Below are 25,595 nucleotides of genomic sequence, written 5' to 3' on the forward strand. Positions count from 1 at the left end.
ACATGATGCAGTGTGAGCAAATACAGAAGTTCCCAACAGAAGAAGCAAAAGAAACATGAAAACAAGTCCTTCTATTAGGCTAAAAGCCTCCTGCCTGGACAGCTCCCCAAACAAGAGCAAACCTAGCTCTGGGCTCCCAGGATTCAGAGAGGTTTAACCCCAACCTTCACATCTGAGTCAGAGGTTTCTTTTCATTTAGCATTTCCAGAGCAGTAACTAAGTCAAATAAAACCTCTTGGTACTGTTACCTGTGGGAATTACGGTAATAAACAAACATATTAATTGTTTGGGTATTTCTCTAAAAGAATCTTTAGCAGATTGAGTTGTTTCATCAGAGGAAAGCACATCTTGGCCAGGGTATCTCAAGACACACATATTTCTCTGCTGCTCTAATGAGCCTAGGGACAGCCTGAATCACAAAGAGTGTATTTTTACCACTGAAAATCTTTAGCAACTGTCAGAGCTTGTTTCAGTAAAACACACTCAGAGGGAGCTCATAAACATTCAGTGTGTGAATCACGCCTGAACTAATACAATATGTGTTGTGATTGGAAGGGTAGGAGGAACCCAAACTGTGACAGTTTCCTTCACAGTTTAGAAAATTAGGCTGAGTAGTATTCCAAGGAGCAGCTGTCACAGAACTGGATGTTTCTGAACTAGTGAAACAGCCCAGCCTGAGAGCACCTCAGAGCAGAGCTGTGAGCCCTGACCTGCTCTCACCTCAAACACATGGTGACCTGTGCTAAAACACCACAGCACAGGTGAGACCCCAACCTTCAACAGCCACCAGGCACCTGCAGCGCTGCACACCTCATCTTCTGCTTTGGAACATAACAAATTCTTTAAAGTTTCCATTTGAACCTGGGCAGACCCAGGAAATAAGTAGGTTTTGGGTTTTTTTTTTTTTACTTCCAAGTGAAGGAACCAACTACAGCCCAGAGCTGAAAGAGTGCTGCCTGGGGAATCACCACAGAATAAAAAATATCAGGCTGAATGCTGTGAGAGAGGAGCAAGAAGTGACTTCTGGAAGTGAAGTTGCCATGAATGGTTATCAGTCCATGAGAGCTATGATGCTGTGGATGCATTTTAAATGCATTCTTCCACTCCCACATCTTAAGCTGTTCTTTGTTTAACCAGCCAGAGCAGCACTGCCACTGCCTTGTGCTGCTCCAGTGCTTTATGCTTGATAATTTGTTATCTCTGGAAATGATTGCTCTTTTAGCATGTTGCAGTGGATGGTGTAAAGCAAAAGGAGGATTCTGAAATGCTCCTGGATTATTGTTCTAGTGAGAAAAGGCTGCAAAACTGGAACATGTACATGAAATTGATATCATTATCTCCTTTCTGGGTAAATGCAAAATTGAATAATGTCTCTCTAATAGCTCTAACAGATCTCACTTATCACCACAGATAATTAAACACAAATATTCTATTGTATTAAGGGAAAAATACCAGCAAGATATTCTAAGGAGAAGTTTATATTTAACTTATAGAATCTATTGTGTCCTTAGATTAATGTTATGGTTCAGTGCTTTATGTTTCATCTCCTTTTTTTCATGCATTTTTACTACTTTTCCTCAGTTCCCTGATAAATCAGCATGGTTATAGTGAAAGATTTCGTAGAGGAAGAATAGAACAATTAATTTTACTGCAAATATTCTCAAACTTTGTTCTAAAAGTGCCTGACTTTGCCTCACAAACTGCACTCCACTTCCTCCCATCTCAGCCAATATGTCACAGGAACCAGCCAGAACAGCCAGGATGGTGACAGCCCTGGGTGGTGGCAGGAGGCAGCTGGAGGTGACACCCACACTGCAGCTCAGCTGGGGAGGACAAGGGCACCTTGATGTCCTCAGGACACACGGAGATTTGTCACCCACAGTGACAGCTGTTTGTCACCAGGCAGGTAACGTGGAGACCCTGTAAGACAGAGAGCAGCTGAATGCTCCTCAGGATGGGATGAACCCCAAAACTATTCTTGAATTCATCTGAGCTGACCCCTCCTGAGCTGCCCCAGGCACAAAGGACCTTTTCTACAGGAAGATGTGGTGCAGGGTTAAAAGCCACGAGGGAAACCCTCCTTGTTTCTTGTTCTAGAACTGCAAATATCAACTCTGAAATCCCTTTTGCTATGATGATGTGATGGGAGCAAAGGGACTGCCTTGCAAAAATATAAAATAGACTACCTCTATTACAGACAATTAATAACGTACACAGTGCTTGCAACAGTGATATAACTACGGATGTATAATTCAGCTTCAAAATCAGAAACAATGAAAGCATTTGCTTTTATTACTGAGCAAAGACAAAGAAATTACGTGGAGATTTTTTTTTTCCAATGTTCTTGTTCCAAAAAAAATTCTTCCTGAAATCTGAATTACATCAAAAGGCCAAATTTTAAAAGATAATTCTTCTTGGGAATGAGTTATTTCAAAGTCCTGGATTTTTTTCTTTTGTTTCAAGAGAGAAAAGATTAACCATCCTCTCTGAGTTTTCCTCAGAGTTGTGTTGCCTGTTCTTTGTAATGACAGGAAACTGCTGTGAACAACCCCTGGGGCAGCAGCAGCACATATTTCGCAGGCAGAGGAGGTAGCTGAAAGAATCTTATTTTCCCCCAAAGATGTACACAAGCACTTTTCATGTGAGTGGGAAGAGGAGTCGAGTTGTTTTGGGACAATTATTTTATCTTTCTTAAGAGCTGTCCTGGTGCTTCTGAATTCCCTGTTGACTGCTCACTCTATAGTTGCAAAAATGATGGATGAAAGGTTGCAGCTTCTCTCTGGCTAGTCACAGCTGACTGGGGCAGTGGCCACACAGCATGTGCTGCACTTCACTGGAAATTTATACTAGAAAAGACAGAACTATTGGGACAGGATAAATTCAGGGAACCACAGTTCAAACCCTGCCAGTCCTTCCTGCTCTACCTTCCCCTTCATCCATCTTCCTTCTCACACCTCCTCCTGCTTTGTTAATTATCATTTTGCTAAGAGGTTCTCATGTTCAGTGTGCCCAGAGCAAGCAGGAGGAGGAATCTCTGCTATGAGCAGAAGAACCAGGTCACTTCCCTGCCCTCAAGCCCATCTGCCTCCAAGAGCCCTGGCTATGCTGAGGCATCACTGGTGCCAGGACAAGGTGAAAACACCACAGGGACAATTTCAGGCCACTGAGCTAAGTTTTAATCGTGTATCTTCCACTAATGTCAGAAGAAATTAAATGGCTAAATCCCTACAAGCTGTTTTGGGTACGTGAAAGTTAATTTTACAGCTATTGCTGGGGCAAAGAAGTAAGACTGCCTGCTGGCAGAGGCAGCAGCTAACAGAGACTGGCATCAGCAGTTGGAAAAAACACAACCCTCTCCATGATCCCCCCTCAAAGGGTGTCAATGCTGTTGGCACAGGACACTGCTGTCACCCCTGGAGCCAATGCATTGCACACACTGCAGCCCTGCTGCCCTCCAGGGAAGGATGGGGATGCAGGATTGCTGTGAGGACTTGGAGCACAAGTTCTTCCTTGCCTCTGGAACACACAGGCAGCTCAGTGCCAGGACAAGTCACTGCCTTTACCAACAGCCTCTGACTTTCCAGGTCAATTACCAGTGACAGACACATCCCAGCGTCTCTGAGTGCTCACAGCAGGACTGACACAGCATCCCTGGCCCCTGCAGCACCCCGAGGAGCTCCAGGGGCTGGTGAATGTCAGACACCTTGTGCCTGGGGCAGTGGGCACAGCTCCGCTCACAAACGCTCTTGCAGATGCTGCAGGCACAGCACTGGCACTCAGGACGTGGAACAGGACACGCCAGACTATCTCACAATAAACAGCGTTCTCATTTCACTCCCAGGTAACACATCTAGGGTTGGGTTTGTGCTGTAGGCTTTGTTTTCTTTATTTTTATCCAGTAAATTTTAGGAACTTGTGCCCACCCACTTCTGAAGCTGCCTGAGGTCACTGCTGTGCTTCCATCACTGTCACTGCTGGAAAAGACTCTAAAACATCCAGAAGCCTTTGAAAAAGGAGAAAGCGAGCAGATGGATTACTAGAAACTCTGCAGAGACTGTTTTTAAAGGCTTTGTAGTTAAAAATGGTTCAAAAAATGTATAGTATCTTCTGCATGCTTCATTCAACAGCTGCAAGATTAATGTCACCACAGCTACGGAAACATTTAACATGATTTTATCCATAGGAATCCAGTGCACCCAGAGTCTCCCTGGGAAGCATTTTTGACTGTTCAGGAGAAAAAATTCCATGGGATAACAGCACTTCTCATCTCAGCAAAAAACTTTACCTGTGTGCAATAGATTCTTTTAGCAACTCTGAGCCTACCTGAGCCTGTCAGTCAAATTACAGCAAAAAGAATCAGAACTAAAGTATTTGGTAAAACATGAAGAGTATTGTGGCATGAATTCATCATGGCAGTCAAGCTAAATGTTAGTTTTCCTGATCACAAAACCAATAGACAAATCTACTACAAGCAGGGATCTCACCCATTCCTTCATATCAATGCTTGCAGTGATGGCAGTGGTTTTGCACATATGGCAAAAGCAAATTTAGCTCTAAATATGAATTAAAAATCTTTCTCAGAAAAATCAGTGATGGTGAAAACCCCAGCAGAGCTTTTCACATGTTTTTATACCGAGACAAAGGTGGTGGAGATAACAATATTTACTTAGCTGCTCTCTGTGCTGATTAGGCCAAACAGAGAACAAGGACACATTCATTGCAGATAATATTTTCAGCACTCACTGCTGAGGCCATTTAATTAATTGTTCTCCTGGGGTCAATATCAAGTTATGTCAATAAGCATTTGAGCTCATCCAGCACCGATAGCTGAATCTGTTTGTTTGATCTGGCAGCTTTGTCTTGTAAACGTGGCTCTTGCTGCACAGTCTAACCACAAAAACACCTCAGGAATTTTTATTTTTATTTCTGGGGGTTTATAGAAGAATGGCACCCATGGAAACTACTGTTGTTCTTGTTTTAAACAGTGATGATGGAGTTCCCTTTAAAGAAGAAAAAAGGGATTTGGTGGGGGGAAAAAGAGAATTGGAAGTATTAAAGGGTTTTTGTCTAGCTGAAGTAAAGATAATCCACAAGATCTTGTCTTCCTCTTTGCAGAGAAATGTTCCAAAAGCAGTTCCCTGCCCCGCCCCCCCTTAGAGGCATCTATATATATTCAAGAGAAAAAAACCCTTGAGTCTGGCAAATCTGAAACCTTTTTTGAATTATTATAAGAAAATAAAGTGGTTGATTATCTGTCATTAAGCGTAGAACAAAAACCACCTAAATTTAAACACATGATTTTGACATTCAAGGTATCATTTTTGGGAAGGAGCCCTCATTTCTTTTGGTACCAGATGATTTTTTTTCCTTTGAGATAACAGCCAGCACTGCATCTGATCTGCACACCTCGTATCACACAGACCTTCCCTGGTTAAGCAGCGTGCAGGCAAGCTTGGCTTAGTGCTCCTGGAAACTGGCCACGTAAAATATCACTTCAATGTGGAACAAATCCAAAGAACTGGAAGTTATAACAAATCCTTTCATAACAGGGATTATTTGCTTCTATTATTCACAGAGATTGGCCACACCATGGGATCTGGACACTCTTCACCAAGTCCCTCCCACTTGCTACTGCTTTGGTTTTGAGGTGTTCTCCAGAATAAAGGCAGCACAGGAGCATAAAGCAGGAAGGCTGGCTGGCACAGAACAGCTTTTAGTGCTAAAAGTACAATGAAGAGCACAACAATCAGCCATTTTAAATACTTTCCACAGCAAACTTTCTCTCTGGTGTCACCAGACGATTTCACCCATGTACCCCCTGTGTGCGTCCCTGGAGTGCTCAGGAATAAGGAAAAGGTGAAGACACCAGAAAAAATGAAAATGTCCAGGGAAGCAGAAGGTTATAGGTAAATGCAGATGTTCAGAGAAAGCAAGCACAAGTTGTCTGCTCTGATTTTTACTGAAAAATCACCAGTCTAAGCAAGAATGAGTGATTTTGGGATGAGTGGGCTTCTTACTTGATAGCTCTTTCCTACTTTATGTGGCCTACTCTAATTTTGGTACAGAATACCACTAAGTAAAGGATAACACTTTGGTGTAATTTGATAAAGGATCACTTTTGATAACATTTGATAAAGGATAACATTTGATAAAGGATCACCTGCCTTTATCAAATTGGCTGAGCCCTCCCAAGGGAGGTACCTGCTTTAAATTCCCCAACCATTGCTGCCAAGGTAGGTGTCACCAGCCTGGAATACATTACACAGCTGACAGGAGCCCAGAAAGAGCTGAGCTTTCCAGAAATCCTGGTATTCTTTCAGCATGAGCAAAGTTCTCTTTCAGTGAGAGATGTCAGGCACCAAAATCAAGCAATTACTGGTTATAAAGCTATTCGCCTGGAAAAGCGTGCAGCCTGTGTGTAACTTGTTGTTAAATGGCCCACTCTGAGTGCATCGTTCATCACTGAACAGAAAATGGGCTTTGTTACTTGAAGCAAAGCTTAGACTTTTAATATTCATCAGGGATGAAACCATTCCATGAAAGAAAGAGCATTTTAATTTTGAAGCACTAGATTATGTGGTTTTCAGGCACATCATACAATGCACTGGAAACCCTGTATGTGGGAACATTTTTCTATTAATGTACAATAACCTCTTAATAAGAGAGAAGATGGATCTTGCTCCTCAGTTCTATTTACATCTCACTCCATTGGACTGAAAAGACTTATAGAACAGAAACTTTCTGCCAATACCTTGAATTATTTAGCTGCTGGGGCATAACACTTATTGGATTGTAATTGGTTTGGTTTTGCCAAAAGGAAGCTGTTTGTCACTAATGCTCTGCATTAACACAACATTTATGGCACTGGAGTGCCTTAAAGAAATCTGCATCTGTCTTGAACTGCTGTTCTGCTTTGATTTAATGGTTCTTGAAGCAATAAGAGCTGCATGGTCCCACCAACTGCTGATATCCACAGAAATAATAAATACTGCATTGAATCCTATTAAGGAGTACTAAATATTCAATGTGACAATAGAATTCCCCTACAATATCCAGATGGATTTATGGGATGGATTTATTCCTCTATGGGAACTAAAGTAAACATCAGGCAATTTTCTGTTCAGGACTCACTGTTGGTACAAAGTAAGTGAATTCAGCCACAACCAGGGTACTAATGAGCTCTGAGCAATGATGATCACAAGAGCAAGAGATTCGTGTTACATGAGACTGAACATAGAAACTCAGGAATAACATCTGTGGGACTGGCTAAGAGTTCTTTTCCTTTGCTGTCACCTGAGCTATGCAGCTTACAGAGCAAGCAGAAAAATTGCCATTTTGTCTTCATTTTTATGGTGGGGTATATACAGTCACATACGGAATACATGCAGGACTTCTGAAGATCGTAAAATAGATATAAAAGCTGTGCAGAACCCTCAATTTTATTTTTCTACTGCACTATTTTAAATTGTAAAATGCCTATTCAGATGCTTACAACATGTTGCTTGCTCGTGTTCCAGATTGTTCATTTTCTTTTCACATTTAATATACTGGAATATGTGCACAGTCATGCTGAGCGGGGTAATTGAAAATTAAACAGAGAATTACTCACAGCAGCAATATTTTAAATTCAAATAACTTTTGCAACATATGGCCTTTATAACAGAGTCTAACAAAAATTTTGTAGCTGGTTAGATGGAGCAGGTGCTTTCTTTTTGTACTGCTGGATCCACACCTGTATTGTCTGAGGCACAGCTCCAGGCCTGGCCAAAGAGATTTCACATCCAAATGCTTCATTAATAGCCCATGCCCTTGACAGACTCTCCAATATATGCTGAAAAAATTTAAAGTCCTTTTTTACAGGGAAGCTGACATCTCCAAAGTCAATTGTTCTGTGAAATTACAGCAGCTGACAAGATCTTCATACATGCATCTGTTTCAGCACTAGGTCAAGACAGATCAAGAAGACGTGGTAAGAGTGACCCTGTCAGACCAAATTTCCCTCTTTTCTTACAGGGTGGAACACCTCTTAAGTGTTTCTGATTGTGAGATCCATTGTTGCCAGAGAACTCAAACTCCAAACATTCAGCTCAGAAAACACTCCTACACTCTAACCTTAGCTGTCCATAGACGTGCCACAGCCTGGAGTGAGTTCTTGTGCACTGCACAAAGCTTTTGGAGATCTCGCAGAAGCCCATCCCTGACACAGGGAACAGCCCAGCTGATGCAAACATCCTGCTCTCAGACATTACTAAGGGAAGGGTGCTGGCACATCCCAGTCACCTTCAGTGGCTACAAAACTCATTTCAGGTTTGAGATGGCAGGGAATCCTCCACAGAGCAGCACAGAACACTCTCATTATGGGCTATAAGCCCCCCAAAAAGCAAAGTCAGAGAAACAAATGTTGGACAGCTCCCTATTCCATAATTCTTCCTGCAATAGCAGAAATATCTGTTTAAGAAGCAGGAGTTTTGCACCAACTAATGCACATTGTAAGTAATGATTTAATCTTTCCTTATTTGCTCACTCCAGAGATTATTCTGAGTTCTTATAATTAAGATGCCATGAACATGTGTACACCTTGAATATTTCAGAGGAGCTACCATTAAAAATTCTCTACCTTCACACATATAACCAAGGATTACTTCAAAACCTCTTTCACACGTCACACAACCATGACTTTCCTCTGTGTTATGAGGAACCCTATCAAGTTATCCAATTATTTTCAGTATCACCCAGTATTTAGGTACACAGCTGTCTGATCACTAATTGCACTCTGTGTACACACCAACACAGCCAGGATCACTGAGGGAAGGACCATGATTTTAGATCTCTGGATTTCATGGGCATGTGGGAATCAATCTAAAGAGCATTAATTACTTTCCTCTTTAATGACAGGTAGCATTCCTCTGTCATCTCTGTTCAATTATCTATTTGTGGGAACCTCTGTAACAGCAATGCTCCTTGGCCGAGAAACAACAAGATGTAAAGTAGAAAACTGATGCTCTTCATTACAGTAATTTTCAACCTGTCTGACAGCAATAGGAATTCAATTGCAGTCCTCCAGTGGCAATAAGCTCTGTGCACTAGATCTTAATTGTTCAACCATCAGTTTGCAATTTGCATTTGTAGTGTAGTGACAGCTGACTGTTTCCATCAGTGGCAGACATTTATATTCATGAAAAAATAAACATATTGTACATCTAGCTCAGCAAGGAATCTTTCTATAATGAAAGAACCAGCCTATTCACTTAAATGATTGCATTAACTTGCTTCTCTGGAGTCTGATATGGAGATTTTCCTTGGTATTACAAATTAAAGACACAACTGTGCCCTCTGAGAGGTAGTTATATTGAGTAACCATGTTGATTACATTTCAGTTCCCCTCACCCTTAAAGAATGTAGTTTAATAGGAAAAGGCTTCCTGTATAAATGGGGATGTCCTGAACACTACACTTTCAAAGCATGCATGCTATACATTTGCACATGTATAAACAGAGATATGTAAATATTTGTGAGGGTGCTTTAGCTTTACCTTGCACAGCTAAGCTACATAAAAACCACCTAAAGATGCTCCAACTTTTCTGGCACAGTGATGTACATACAGGATAAGCTGTATGTATGTCTTCTTCCCTCCAAGAAGCTTATGGAAATGAGGAAGTTTTGGAGCATCCAAGAGGCCCTGTCAAACCCTAAGCAGTGCAGACCTGGGGAAGGGCCACCCCCTTGATGACTGCCCATCTCTGACCGCAGCCAGGGTGGGGTGAGTCTTGACTGATGGCTGGAGTCAGGAATTCCTCTGTGAAGAGGAGTTTGGCAAGACCTTGGCAAAAAAAGTATTAACCCAATCAGCTCATGGCTGTCACTTCTTAGGTGTTTGTTATCTCAAATCTGCAATCACTGCCTATCAAGGAGGTGAGAAGGCAGAGCTGTGTCACTAGGGCCCAGCACAGGTATGAGCTGGCTGTGTCAAAAAACTCTGTGCTGCTATAAGAGAGACTCACAAGTTGGAAAGCAAAGGGTTAGGATTGAAATTCAGTCACTGAACAACCTGAGAGAATTAGGCAAAATACCTGCTTTTACTTCACCTTGATTTGATAGCTAGTATCATTCTTCATCAATTTTTTTAGAAACAAAAACGTGTTTTTAGGAGCTGGGAAAAAACAATGACAACTCAGTGTTGTGTCCCACGGGCAGCTCCTGCCCCGATGAATTGCTGCTGCCTCTCCCCACACGTCACCGCAAGGCACGGCGAGCGAGAGAAGCGTTTTTGTGAGAGGAGGTATCAGAGATTTCTATCCAAGGCTAAAAATCCTTTCCCTTCCATGCAGATAGCACCGCCTGGGACTGGCAGCCTTGGGATGTGGTCCTGCTCTCAGCATCAAGGTGCCACGTGCTCCACCAAGCTCTGCGGAATTATTCTGGCGGATGTGCATAAGTGTGCTCAGGACTGAGCCTGCCCACGAGAGCCCTTCAGCGGTTTCCACTTCATTATAGATTTCTTATAGAAAAGAAGGGATTCATTATAGATTTCCCTGATGTGGGAACTGTTTTCCTTCTTGCTGCTTGTGTCGGATACATTCTCTGGCATCCTAAATCTAGGTAGCAATTTGTTAGTGACGATTTTAATCTAATGGAAAACATTGTACCTTCAATAGCAGGAAAAAAGCAGCAGAGAATTTTTTGGCTGATTTTTTTTCTTTGTCACTCTTAGAATACATAACCCTCTATTATATTGATTCAAACCAACCTGAATAATACCAGAACCTCAATCAATACAAATAGGAGTTACATCCATGCTTCAGAAATAATAGAGTTCAGATACTTTTTATATATTTATGCATATGTAGCGTATGTTACCTATTATAATTAAGTATGTATTATACAAATATATATTATTTATATTAGAGTTTTAAATATGCATCTGTTGCCCTTCAAAGGCCAGACAATTCACTGCACCAGACCAATACAGATTTCTAGGGCACAAACTGTTTTGATTTATGGGGCTATCCCTATCCTAACATACCTTTTCTTATTAATTAGATCACAAGAATTCAGTTCACTCCTCCAGTTTGCTGACTGAACTGGTAACTGTTCTTTCAGGGAAACTTTTTCTTATAGAAAAGAAGGGATTCAGCTCAATTTCCAAGTAGATCATAATCCAGATCCTGTTACTGTAGAAAAATAAGTCAATCACTGTCCAGAAGGAAAAAACCCAGACCCTGCAGGTATTTTACCTGGGTGCAGGATAAACAACCATCCAGGTAACTGGTTTAGGTTGCAGATCATACTCTAAATTGTTCTTGGCAGTACTAATTTTGTTATCAACCTCCTCACAACTCTTTCCTTACAAAAGCAGCACAGATGTGAACCTTTATGCCTGGAACAAGCTGCCTTTCAGATGAGCAATAAGATACTGGATAAATGTTATATGAGAGCACTGCAAGAGAATTCCAAACAGAAAAAGTCCTGGTTTGATCTACATAATCACTTTGAAAAGGGTAAAACTCTCTCAAGCTGGGGTTTGCAGCGTCAGATGTTATTGTCAGCTCACAGCTGCCTGCTCCGAGCCTGATAACAGCCAGGAGTTGTAATGAGTGTGCTGCAGAAATATTACAAGCAATAAGCTCTGAAAATCAATGGAGCATGTACCCTTCAAGCCAGCCTGGTGTAAGCCACATCAAGTGTTATTTCAGGTGTTATTACAGCCTTGTACGCAATGTTTACTTGGGCTGATTTTGTAAGACAAGCCTTTTCCCAACCCCAGAATATAAAATCAGCGTTATTGAGTGTAAACACAAACACAGCTTTGTGTTCCTTAAAAATCCTACCCCTTTTCTCCCTGCTGTTATTAAAAACAACAGCCAACTAAAATGTTTTACCTCAGGATTACCTTTTAAGACAGAAAAGCTTGTATCTGTATTTTCTGCTTTGCATAAACAGAGCTCTGCTTGACTATGCATCAAGCATTTATTCCAGGGAGCTTTGTCTGCAGAAGACACTACCATGATTCATCGTGCATGTATGCTTACTAAATTTTATAAATACTGGAAAATAGGCCATAAATGCTGCTTTGTGTTTTGAATCACTGTTTTGTCTTGTCAAAATGTCTTGAGAGTAGTAGTGCTAAGAATTCAGATAATGAAAATTAAATACCCATGTGCTTTGCCTTCATACAGCAAAATCACACTGATATAGAAGTAAATCTCTAAAATAATATGGGTAAAAAAAAGAGTTACAGCATGATCCAAACTGCAGGAAAAGAGACAGATTCCACAGCCTTTATCCTGAGCCCAGCTCTGCTGTGCTGAGCAGCACTCATAGGCTCATGATCTGCCTTTCCCAGACTAGCAGGCACACAAGATCAGCTAGACTTTATTTAAATTAGCTGTAATTCAACAGTAAAATGTTTTTTAAACATGAACTGTGTTTCAGCTGCTGTGCAGTGGTGCCAGAGCAGCTGAGGTTCTGCTGCAGGCACGGCCCCTGCCCAGCTGCCTGCTCCTTCCAGGCACCTCTCCAAGCCATCAGGGCTGTGCTAACACAGGAGCACGCTGTGCCAGCATGCCAGAAGAGCTTCAGATTCACTTTTTTTTCCCCTCTCTCCTTCATAAATATATATATAAATATATACATGTTCAAATCCCCAAGCCTTTAGTGTGAACTGTGAGAGTTCAGAGGGAGATGTCAGGATTTTTCAGCATCCAGGTGGTTTCATTGTCCCTTAGAATTTTTTGTGAATTTTGTGGGTTGCAGAGCACTGCTGTCTGACTCTCTTACCAGGGCTGGCACGCTGCTGGACTCACGGCAGCCAGGCTCTCAGCACGTGCCATGGCAGGGAACTCTGTGGCTACCAGCCAGACACGTACCCCAAGATTGAACTGTCCCAGCACAGGAGAAGGGGTTCAGCTAAATTGCCACCACACAAGAACAGGCAACTTTTGACATCTAAACATAACCATGTCACAGAATCATAGAATGCTTTGGGTTGAAAGGGACCTCAAAAACTCTCTGCTCCCAACCCTGTGCCATGGGCAGAGACACCTTCCACTAGACCTGGCTGCTCAAAGCCACATCCAGCCTTGCCTTGAGCCCTTACTCATCCAAGCTCACCCAAAACATGTTATGGAAAATACAATGGACATGAATACAAACATAATGGAGACTTTGACAAACTACTGGAAATTACTGGTGAGCAGTCTACCAAACCCCAAAAATGAGACAAGCAAGGAAGTAGTTTTAAATAGCGTAACTAAAATTTTGCCAGTGGCAAACTTAAAACCACTCTTCTTCACTTACTGAAATTTCATTTCCTTCCCTAGGAAAATTGTGTAGGTTCAGGCACAATCAAAGATCTCCTGAGCACCAAGGTCTGTAAGGACTTCTCTTTCCTTGTGGCTGGCTTCTCAATTAATTATTAAGTTAATATATTGACCCTCTTTATCTTGCTGGTACCTCTAGGACTGGGCTCTAGAGTACATTAAAAAAACCTGCCTAATGCTTCAAGAGACACTTGATTATCAATCAGTCAGAATTATCAGTTCTCCCATCTCAGATCTACCACAACTAACACACATTTTGCTCTCTGATCTCCTCACAATCCTTTTGTGTCCCAGTACAATACATCACAAAGAGTCATGTCAGCAATCAGGGAAGAATTACTCTCATTCCCAAGAGTTTTGGTGTTAGTTCACCTCATTAACAGGAGATGCACACGCTGGGGGTACTCAGAGAACTGAGGGAGATGGAGGTGGACTGACTTATTAGAGAAGATTAAAAGAGCTAAACCTGTGCAGCTGAGTCCAGTGAGAGACAGTGACTACAGACACTTCTAGGGCATAAAAATAAAAAATGAACTTTAGACCCTAAGAAGAATGTGCAGAAGTAGATCAAATAGAGGGGAGAAACACTCAAGAAATTGCTTTATCATTTTCAGTTACTTTGTACAAAACAAGATTTGCATCTACTGCAGATATTTTTTGCCAATTACATCCCAGTACACTCATGAATTTGGCCTTCAGAAAAGCTGCAAATGAAGGACAATTTTAGCATGCATAAAAGGCATGGGTTTTTGTTAATTATTAAAATAGTAGCTGAATGTGGAAATACAGATCTCTTTTCCAGGCAAAAAAACCCTGTATTTTATATATATCATTGGGCATCCATCCTAAAGAAATTTCTGGGCTGGGCAGACCCAACACTTCACCTCACACCTGCAGTTTGGTTTAGTGCCTTCCTGTCTACCTCTTTCTATTTCAGTGTCTGAGCTGATCATTAAAAAAAAAAAAAAAAAAAAAAAAAAAAGAAAAACCCAAATTAATTTTAGGTGGCTCCATTCCAAGAATTTCCTGTGCAATGTGCAAAGGTTTAAAGGCAAAGGAGACGCTTGTGTTGCTTGGTGAGCTTGGGTTAGGCTATAAGGCCATTTTTTACATCTAATCTAACAATCTGCAGTGACTGCCAGAGTCATTTACCTGTTGCTCTTTACCCTGCAGGTCAGGACACCTCCATTTTCACATTAAAATCTGAGGCAAATAATTCCAAAGTGATTACAAGAAGTCAGCCTTTGGAAATTACCTCAGATTCATGGAAAGGCTGCCATAATCAGGGGGGCATTTTTACTGCATCTGTTATATTTAAGAGCATGACCATACACTCAGGTCACTGATCTTTCCCACAGAAAGGTTGCCTGCTTTGCCACCTATAAATTGAAGCCATTTGTTGAGCTTTTAGCAAACCTTAGACATTAGAATGCTGTAGCATATATGATTTATCATAAAATGTGTGATCAAAGGAGGCTAGCTCCTGCTAAGTTTTCTTTTCTTCTAATCTTCCCTCCTCAAGCAAAAACCTGGATGAATAGATAACTTAGTCCCATGAGGTGGATGAAACTTTGATAATAAAGCTTACGCTACTTACACTGATACCCATTCAGCTTTTCTAAAATCCATTTACACAACGTGATTGAAGAAATAAGACTTGGCTTTCCTCTAACATTCAAACACGTTTTGTTCACAAAGTAAATGCAAGATCATACCCTGTATGTTTTTTGAAAAGTAGGAAAAACATCAATACTATCTCCTGTAATTACAGGGGAAAAGATGTAGAGGTAGGAAAAAGTCTTCTTTCAGACTGTGTAGAAGTAAAGCCAGTAAAATACAGCAAGGCAGTCAAGGATAGTAATTTTAATATATTTGAATATGTAGCTAAAACTCAATGAAAATTGTTCATAAAAAGCCTCTGATGCACTGAAATTATCCATTTCCCAATGTGACCTTGTTGCAGATCCCCAAGTAATAGGAAAATTAACATTCTAGGTACTTCTTTGCATTTTTCTGATCTTAAAAAGACCTGAAAACCAGTCCAGAAACTTTAACTACATACTTTTGAGACAATTTAATGCTCTTTTAAAGACAGAGGCACAAGGGACAGAATCTTTGAACTTAAAATCCCTGCCAGCATTTTTAATGAATAAATAAACACGTGGGTTTTTGGTTTTTTTTTTTTGCTGTTACTGTACCAGCCTGAGCAGAGGTCTCCTTTCATTCTACAGAGATATGCAGAAAACACCCATTTACAAAAATAATTTTAAAATATTTACAAAAGTGGTCTTTTACTAAATAGATGAAAATGCTCTCCAATTACCTCACAGCTGTACAAAGTTTTGGTTGAAGAGGAGTTTGGGTTTTGTTTGTGGGTTTTGGTTTTTTTTGAGGGAGTGGGAAGGTTGGGCATTTTCAGGTTTTTCTTGTTTTTGTTTGTCTCTGCACATTACAAGCTTCACAAGTGCACCGTGACCTACTGGGACAGAGAAGATTCCTGCCAAAGTTTTCAGTACTTCTCTGGCTCAGCAGGTTTTTTCTTTAAAACCTCATTTATGTTATTTCTGTATTCTTTGCTGCACATCACCAGGCAGGTTGAGAGGTTTTTCTTTGTGAAAGATTTGACCTTAGCACAGATCCTGCAAATTTGTGCTTTTTACAGTGGCAGACCTTTTTCCTGATACAAGCTTCAGAAAAACCAGGTGTGGTCAAGTATCTCAAACCCTGCTCAGGTGATAAAGTAAAATATTTCTTATGAAGAGGGAAAAAAAAAAGGAAGAGAAATGAAATCCCTGTCTATGCACCCCAAGGGCTGTTTGTCAGCAGCTTCAGCTGGACCCATCAAATTCCAGCAATTACTTCATCCAAGGAGTAACATTTTGAGAAACCAAAACCCAGACTGTTTCTTGCAGGCTCAGATTATCTTGTTGCAAGGAGAGCTGCCTTTATAAGAGGATTTGCACTAATTACATAAAGTATGTTATAAAACAGTGTTCAGGAAATAATAGACTAGAAAGCCAGAAGGTTAATAAGCAAACTGATCCTGTCCCTCTCCCCGTCCTGAATTCCCATGTAGGAAATGCAGTCGGGATGCCTAGTAAAGACACAAACCACAATTACTTTATGGAAATTATTTCTCAGCAGTGCAACACCCAAGAGTTCCCTTCCACACTCATTTAAATGACTGGTGGAGCAAATAGCAAAATCAATAGCCACAAAACTTGGTCTCATTTTGCAATTAAACCCCCGAGACGGAATCCATCCATAACATGCTCCTGGCAGTCCCAGGGGTGACTGCAGCCTGCCTGCTTTATCTGCCTGAACACCTCATTCCCATGCAGCAGGTGTAAGGGAATATTTCCTGCACACATTCCATTTAACCTGCTGGACTGGGTGCTCTGTAAATGACTTACATTCATTTACACAGCCCCCTGCATTCCTCAGCTCAGTGCACACACATTAATTATTGGAATTGGAAGCAGGCTTGGTTTAAGCAAAGGGGATGATTGAGTAGAAACTTTCCAGTCTCATAAAAGTGCATCCCGTGGTGGAAACACACATTGCTGTGGTGGCAGAGTGTGGCCACATGTGATTTTATAGCTCTGTGTAGCAGCCACCCTTGAGAAGAAACTGCATCCCTGTGGGAATGTGCAGGGTCAAGAGGAGATGTGATAAAAGCCTGCTCCTTTTACAAGAGGCTGAGAAAAGCCATTTTAGACGTTGCAGCAAAGGAAAAATTGTTCCCTTTACCAGCAGGGGCTGGGGATGCAAGTGCACAGTGACAGGCTCAACTGCACCAGACCGTGAGTCTCCCTCTCAGTCCCAGCAGCAAAACAAGTGGGATTAGTTTAGTCTGCCTGAGGGAACCTCAGATTGGATGCACTCAAAAAAAAAAAAAAAAAAAAAAAAAAAATAAAAACCCAAACACTGAAATAGCAGCAATAAATTTAAATCTCCGATTTCTCCAAAATTTCCAATTTTCAGCATATAAAAGTGACGTGCATAAAATGTTAACATCGTACAGATTTGCTGAGCTTATGCTCCCACACGACTTGAAAAATACTAGAAATTACATGTTTTGATAATGTCAAGTTAAAACATGCAATTAAAACAAGAAAACTCCTGCAAAAACCTCCTGCTTTCACCAAGACTACATTTCTGGAAATAAGAAGTGCTTATCAAAAATTTTAAATGAATTTGACAAGTGCCACCTATACTGTGTATATATACCAGTTCTCTCACATGGGCATGTTTTCTCCTGCATTTGTCATTCTATGGACAAGCAGGACCTATTACTGAAATATTGATCCTGCTGAAACAATGGGAGTTTTTCCACCTGACACTACTGCAGTCACTTATTTTTTTCCCTTGCTTCAAAATTTACTAGGTTTACACAGAGCTGATTTTTCTAATGGGTCTTTCTCACAGGCAAGGTTTGTGGAATAACACTGGTGTTATTGCAGGGATCCACTCCCTTAACAATATTAAGGAAATGCAAGGTCACTCAAATATTTACACTATTCCACTGGGGCACAAATGAACACCTATGTAGCTTGGGGAGGCATTGGGGAAGTTTTTCTATTTCTTCCCATTTTTGACTATGACCCCAAGTCATACATGAGAAATTAAATATTTCCCACAGGAATAAAAGCTCCTTGGATAATGTTCATTAGTGATTAGGAGAGTGGGAGAGGAAAACGGTTCCAAAAAGCTCAGCAGCTTCCCCCATCTGGACGTTATTGGTGGTTTATTGTTGAAAGTATAAACAAAAGGTGCAGCAAAACACATATATTACAACAAAAGAAACTGCATTCCAGCTTTGGTTCTGCTCTGCCTCATGTTACTTTGGGGCCAAATTGTCTCAGCCTAGAGGGATCTCCTACTGCTGGCTTGTATCCACATGCGGTATTCTCATGCCCAGGTTGGATCTGAAACCCAGGGCAGCAAGCAAATCAGAGCAGAGCCTGTGTCCTTAAGGAACAGGCAAAACAAGACTTTTTAGAATCGAGTCCAAACCCCACTGTCATTTTAATCTTGTTTTGAAACATGTTCTGTGTAATATTTTAAATTTAAACCAATCTGGAAAGGCATCACAAAGTTATAAATCTAACCATGGAGGCAGAGGAGCAGGACTAACAAGGCAGATGCTTTATGAGTTTGGCCAGCTTCCTGCTTGCAGATAAAAACCACCAGATGCCTCAGTGAAGAGAATTCCTTCCTGGGAATGCTGATTTCAGAGTTGCAGGCCATAATATTGATTACACAGGAACATCAGAAACGAAAGGCAAGTGGAAAACCCATAGCACTGCTTCTCCAAATCCCAAACATCCTTCTTGCCATGGCCACGCTGCTAAGAGCACATCCCAGTGTGAAGTTTGACAAATGTGCCCTTGCTACCATAAACTCCCACCTTGGAGCTATTGACACAGAACCTCCACACTTGGTAAAGAGCACACTTCAGGAAGTATATGGAAATTAAAAACCAATAAGTAATGGACAATGTGTTTCCTGGCAGAAATTATCACTGAACAACATATGCAATTGACTCTGCATGTTTATTCACCCTTGTAGTTTAAGAAAAACTAGGGTTGGAACGACTGGGTGTTCACAGGACAAGAGATGACACAGCCTTATGTTGCACCAGGGGAGGTTCAGATTGGGTATTAGGAAACATTTCTTCACTGAAAGTGAGGTCAAGCATTTCAACAGGCTGCCCAGGGCACTGCTGGGGTCACCATTCCTGGAGGGATTTAAAAAACAAGTAATTTTTTTGCTTAGGGACATGGGTTAGTGCTGCACCTAGCAGCATTAGGGTAATGGTTGGACTGGAGGATCTTAGAGATCTTTTCCAACTTGAACAATTCTATGGCTATCAGTGTAACAGGCAAGGAATTTACCAAGGAAATACATTTATGTGGGGGATCTGTCCATCAATACCAGGAAAACTCCATGGGGAGAGCAGCATGCACCACAGGCAAGCAATGAAAATCACATTTTGCTTACAGCTGCTTAAGGATGTTATTTTATAGTGGCTATCTACAGTTTAGGATTGAATGTCACAGACAGTAACAAAGACAACAACGTAAAAAGGAAACAGAATCTGTCTTATTGCAAAGAAAAACCAAGGACAGACAGAATGAAGGATAGATACACAGAAGAGGTTAGTTTTTTGATAACTTTGGAATAACAAGTAACTTGCCTCGCTTGGCTGCAAGGAATAAAACCATTAGAATATAAACACCAAGTGAGAAAAAGACTGCAAAATGGCATTTAAGAGTTATGGCCAAGCCTGTGTGGGCTCACATCCACTGCACTTGATGAACACTCAAGAAGTCACATTTTTCATTGATAGGACAGATGTAAGGAAGCCTCTGCATGGAGAAAGAGACTGCTTGGGGGTCTCAGAAATGGTATTGAATGTAGAATCAGAAAAATATATTTATGAAAAAGAAAATAAAAGAGAAAAGTCATTGTAGCAGTGTACCCTTCCTAATGCCAGCCTGTCCAATTGGTAAATTGGTAGCAGCTGTGGCCCTTTAGGCTGTTTTGCATAAAACAAAAAACCACAAAGCATAAAAATACCCCACATCAGTAGTGGAAAAGAAGCATTCTTCCAACAACACATCCTGTAACCATCCCTACTTGTTTTTCTTGTTCTAACTACAAAATATTTACAACACTTCTCTAATATACATCTCAAAGATTGCTTTAAAACCTCAACTTTAGCTGTAAGAGCCCTGTTAACACCACAAAAGCAAGTTTCTCACATTTTCTCTTTTCCAGCCACAGACAAATCCCTGCACTTATGAAGGATGTGTGTTTTGGTTAAAGTGTGCTTTATTGATTAGCCACTTTATTCAAGAGCATCATCATAAACTCATCTGCTTATTAATTTCAGCTTTATCTGAACACTCTCCCCTAGACACTACTTCCTCAGGCATTCCTGTCATTCCTGTCAAGAGTGCTTCCAACTGAGTGGCAAAAGAACCTGCAAAGTACTGACTGTGGAAAAGTGACATCGGCGTGGATTTGTGAATTGCATCAGAGATCTAGAAAATAATGAACAGCAGAACAGAGGTAAATTGGCGTTCCTTGCACCAGGCTGTACTAGTACAGACACAAATCTACGAAACATTAGCTGCAACAATGAGATAAAACATAGAAAAGAAGCATGGTGTTAACAGAATGCAAATTGAGGCTGAAGGACTCCTACACACACTCTGACAGAGGGGGCAGAGTGTTGCTATTAGGCAGTGTCAACTAAGCAGAGAAACAGCACCAGGATTTATCTGCTGTGGGAGCAGAGAGCAGATTTTGTTTTATCTGTTTTATGCAGTTGCAACAAACAGAATGAACAGCTCATTAAACACAGTATTATAAAACACATGCAGGGCACAGAGATTTGTTCAAATACATTCCCAGCTGAAGCACAGGCACTGATCTTGCAGCCAGGTCAATACCAATACACTCATAGTATTTACCACAGTCCTTCAGACTGAAGTCAATTATAAGGGCTGACCATAAGCCAGAGTTCAGTGCTTATCTCATCATCCCAGCTCCTGTGGACATCAGGCTAAGCCACAGAAGACAAAAAGGCTGGGTGGAGTCCCTGTGCATGCTGACATTAATATCACCACCTCAACGACCAGCCTCCTGCTCTCTTCCTTTCCAGCCAAGGGTCCCAATAAACCCAAGAGTGGCAGAGATCCAGCACATCCCAGAAAAGCATCGGCAGGAAGGTTAGGAATGCAATGGCGCAATGGCAGTAGGCTTTAACTTGCATTACACACTTATTCCCAATCCAGCTAATTCATGTTTGAAAATACCATCCAGACTCGTGGCAAGAGCTTCAAAATGCCAGAGCAGAGATCAGCCCTGCTCCTGCTGCCTTGGCTCTGCTCCATCACTCTCCTTGGAAGGTGCAGAGAACAGCTCAGTGCAAGGCAACAACTGGCTTTTAAAACTCGTTTTCATCTTAAAACATGAATCCAAGTCATCGTTACTTCATGAATATTTACTGTCAAAGAAGTCAGTAAGTTCAATGACTATTTGGCAGGCCTCAGTCAGATATTATGGCTGTTAGACTTCACATATTAAATCATCCAAATACTTAAATACAGCTAAAAACCCTTGCAAGAGAAACCAAAAGCTGGTTTAGGACTATTGTCTGATTGTTATTGAAACATTTTCAAGTTACCTGAACATCAAAGGCTATGGGAGATAAAACACGTTTTTGAGTCTTTAGAGATTGATCTTTTCAGAAGTCCAGATTTATGTTTAACTGCAAAAAGTTTTGTTCTAACAAATGTAGATACAACCTCTTAAAAGTACACCTTTCAGAGATGAGCTTTGAGGAGACAAAACAGGAAGACTTTTTAACGAGAGCAACAGTAGGAAAAATAAGGAAGTACATTTTATATGTCTGTGGTCCTGCTCTTAACTGTGAACAATCTAATCCTGAGTATTGGAACAGCTGGAAAGGAGGGAGCAACGAATCTCTTTGCAGAGCTATTGTTGCAAATGCACACAAGACTTATTGTAAGAACGGTGATAAAAATCTATAACAGCAAAAGCAAGGAACAAAACCCAAGAAAAGAAAGGCAGATATTTACTACTCAGGGGAAGTCTTTAGCCAGGAAATGCTCTTCTATATGCATTTATGTAGTTGAGATGGAAAGATCTATTGAATTTTTCAACTTCCAAGATCACACTAGGGAGATCAAGAGGGGTCTTTGGCATACTGATAATTCATATTTGCATAAAATGGACCTAGGATGTCACAGCCATGAGGCTTAAATTACAGCAGCGTAGGAAGGTGCCCCTTTAAAGCACTTGATGGATGAAAACATGTAAGGCAGTTGACAGCTGGATAACAATCTTTTTCTTGTGCAGCATCATTGTATCATCATCACCAGCTGCTTTGTGGAGTAGATTTTAGAACCAGCTATGCATTGCAAATGCTGTAACACTTCTCAGGCTGTTAACCCTCTGATTTACTTACTCATCTGAGCAGCATCAATGAATGCTACAACATATTACTTCAAGGATTTAATAAATTAATCTACGATTATTAATAATTTGCACACTGATCCCAGAAAGTTAATAAAAAAGAAAGAAAACAATGGCTTTTGTAACTCTAATTTTACATGAGCCTGTTAAGACAGGCAAGTACAGGAATACTATTTTGCTTAATTTTTTCCCAATTTTGCTGTAGCCAGGACCTTTCATTCCCCTGCACCTGGAAAAAGCAAGATGGGAGCACAGGACCAAGTGGTGCCTCCAAGGCCCTGGAATCCAGGCCTCAGCAGCCAACTTGTGTTACTGCATCTCTAAATTAAACTTACATTAAAATTCCTGTTGGAGAGCCTAATTCCAGAACCTCATTGCCCATTTTTTTTTTTCTTCAAAAACCCCAAATTCCCCTTAAGTGATGGACAATCTGCTGTGAGCTCCATGGAGGATTTCTGCTTCAGCCCTTCTCTTCAAGCCAAAGCTGGTGTTGATTTGGAGCCATCAAACCTCTGCTTGCTCAGCAGCAGCTTCCAAGTGCTCAAGCACAGAGGTGCAGCTGTACAGGTGCCTTTGCTGCCGTGTTCTTCCCTAACACTACTCTTTGTTTCTTTAAAGTTACATTTTTGGTAAAGGAAACAGAGTGAAAACTGAAAACTTTTTCCCCTTCCAGTTTCTTCACTCACACCCTTAAGAAAGCTAAACACTCATACAGGCTAAATATACTAAATGTAATAAAGTTTGATAAACCTCCTTTTAAATAACCAATCAGCATCTCCTGTTATGGTTAAAAACATGCATCCACCTTGGAAATATGCATTAATTTGTTTCAGCTTTCAGCAATGCTATCATTTCCAAATGACAGGGAAAGGAACAAAGTATTAACCAAAGCTTGGGGGTTTTTTGCATGAAAATTACTTTTGTTCTCCTGTTGGCACTTGCAATAATTCAGAAACATTGCAGTTCTAGAGCCTAAAATACATAAACACCCCTGAGAATGTGCAGAGCTAAGAATATTGTATTTAGTTTGAAAATTTGCCACATTACAGGATCACATTTGTTATCGTCCTCCCACAACATTTTAAATCAGGTTTAGTAAGACATTTGTTTAAAAGCAACACTCACTCCATCACTGCCTCCTAATGGGATCAGACCCCAGGCCAGCACTCTGCCCTGTGCAACAGCAGCTCCCTGCAAAGATCAACATTCTCTCAGACTAAAGCCGGGCTTTAGTAGAATACAAATCAGGATAATTCACTTTTTAAGTAGAGGAAACTCAGGAGTGTCTGAATCAGAAGTAAAAGGGCTCCCAACCAACTTCAGCCTGCTCACCTCATCCATGCAAGCAGGTCAGTGCCTCCAGGCTCTGTGCTACGCTGAGCATCCAAGGGATCATTGAGCCCAATCCCATCCTGAACCACTTAAAGCATCATCACACAGCTGCCAGCAACCAGAAAAAAACCCACAAGCCCTCCCCGGGACACCTCCCTTGCCAGAATTAATCACAGGTGTCTCTTAACAGCTAAACAACATTTTCTGACTCATTTTTCTGTAGGGTTTTTTTTTTTTTTTCCTTGTTCATTTTGTGGGTTTTTTTCTCTTTCAAAACTTCTGATTCAGAATATTGAAAAGCACATTGCAGTACTATGCTTTCTGCAATATATTTATGGTTTTTTGTTTTTCGTTTTTTTTCCTGTGGGTGACTGGTGTTTTGTAGATTGTTTCTTGCTAGATGAGCTTAATGGAAATCCTTATGGCCTGTGTGTAATATATTCAAAGAAATATTGAAAGTTGCCTTGGGAATTGTTGTTGGAACCACATCTTGGCAGTACATGTGCTGTGTGTAGAGGAGAGAGGATTTAGCTGTGCTTCTCAGTCTGCTCACGCTGAGGCTGCAGAAAGGTTGGTCAAGCACAAGGATGGGGCAGAGTGGTTATTTTGAAAAAGAGCTCTTTCAAGGGAAAAAGAAACCCCCAAACTGCTGGATATTGGACAGTTTACTCCTCCCTTTCCCTAGTACTGGAGCTGCAGTAGGGTTAGGGAACACAGGACTATCCACTGGCACTCTGAGAGCTGGTTAAAACCCAACTAACCTGCAGATGGGCTGGTGCTTTAAGGGAAACTTACAAAAAAAAGAAAAAAAAAATCAAGCCTATAAATTTGTAACAAAAATTGCACTGTTTAACTTTGAAAACTCCATGGCACAATGTTTGATACAGCAACATCTCCATGTTGACAATGACTATTCAAAACTGAAATTTTAGATGTTGTTTCTATGGTTCCTTAAGGCTGATAAGGCAAATTTAAACCTAAAGGCAATTTATGTTTATTAGTGGAAGAGGTCCCTGGGGCAGGAAAAGCTGTCTGGGGCTGGCATGTGAGTCAGAGGCATTTTCCAAGCTGCAGCAGCCGCAGCTGGCAGGGAATCAAGTCCTGATGTGCTTCAAGGAACCTGTGTAGCAGCTTGGCTGGAGGCTGCTCACAAGGCTGTAGGGAAGAAAATGATAGCTGAAATTTGGTCTGGAAAGTGACATTCTGTTTTATGGCACAATTGAACAAAGCATTTAAAGGCATATCTAACTCCCAATACTCAATGTTTTAATTAAGCATGTGCTTAAGGATTCTGTTGTTTAATTTAGGATGCCTGACTCTATTGCTGGAAAAACAGTGGTGTGATGTGAAGAATTTCTTACAGGTTTGGTGGTTGGCTCTTATTGGGGTAGAGAGAAGCTTGGTGGAGTCAGGAGGTGGACGAGAAGCTGCAATAAAAGCATATAAGTGAATAATTGCATTAACCTTTCCGTACCTCCCGGGAAATCATCAGAAAGGTTTTTCCCACTGAGTTTATGGCATGTTTAGAGTCTTTAATACTGACTTCTCTTTCCTTAGTTATTGAAGCAAGGCAGGATATTCAGTCCTGGGCTTTTTCACAGTGTGTCCTGCCAGCGCAGTAAAGCTCCAATGGCACGGGGAGCACACAAAGCCCGAGCCCACTCTGTCCCCGACTGGCGCAGGGAACCTGTGGGGACAGTGTTTTCCTGATGTACTATTAGAGCCAGCAGGCTGGAAACAGATGGCAGTGCCATGGAAAATGTACTAGGATAAGATGTAAACAACTTCCATCCAAGCTAAGTTTTGCTTCTGTGCGCAGGAGCAAAAGGAAAAACTGGAACATTGCAAAATCGGGCTGGTTTGCAGAGTTTTCTCGTTGTGATTGTACCTGGGCTATCACCCTGAGGTAACTGCAGGCAATCCACCTGGTCCTGT

The 25,595-nt window shown here is 41.1% G+C and overlaps 1 long non-coding RNA gene across 1 annotated transcript in view; it reads right to left on the reverse strand.

The window, feature by feature from the left end:
• LOC120759308 (uncharacterized) overlaps nucleotides 1-23,713 on the reverse strand; it is a 34,667-nt gene extending 10,954 nt beyond the window's left edge. Inside the window, exons 1-2 of the long non-coding RNA XR_005703149.2 lie at nucleotides 23,661-23,713; nucleotides 23,454-23,519 (exon numbers count right to left, since the gene is read on the reverse strand). This is a non-coding gene — a long non-coding RNA (uncharacterized LOC120759308). The remainder of the gene's footprint in view (nucleotides 1-23,453; nucleotides 23,520-23,660) is intronic.
• Nucleotides 23,714-25,595: the final 1,882 nt, after the last annotated feature.

Source organism: Hirundo rustica, chromosome 14 (genome assembly GCF_015227805.2).
Source record: "Hirundo rustica isolate bHirRus1 chromosome 14, bHirRus1.pri.v3, whole genome shotgun sequence".
NCBI classification, from domain to species: domain Eukaryota; kingdom Metazoa; phylum Chordata; class Aves; order Passeriformes; family Hirundinidae; genus Hirundo; species Hirundo rustica.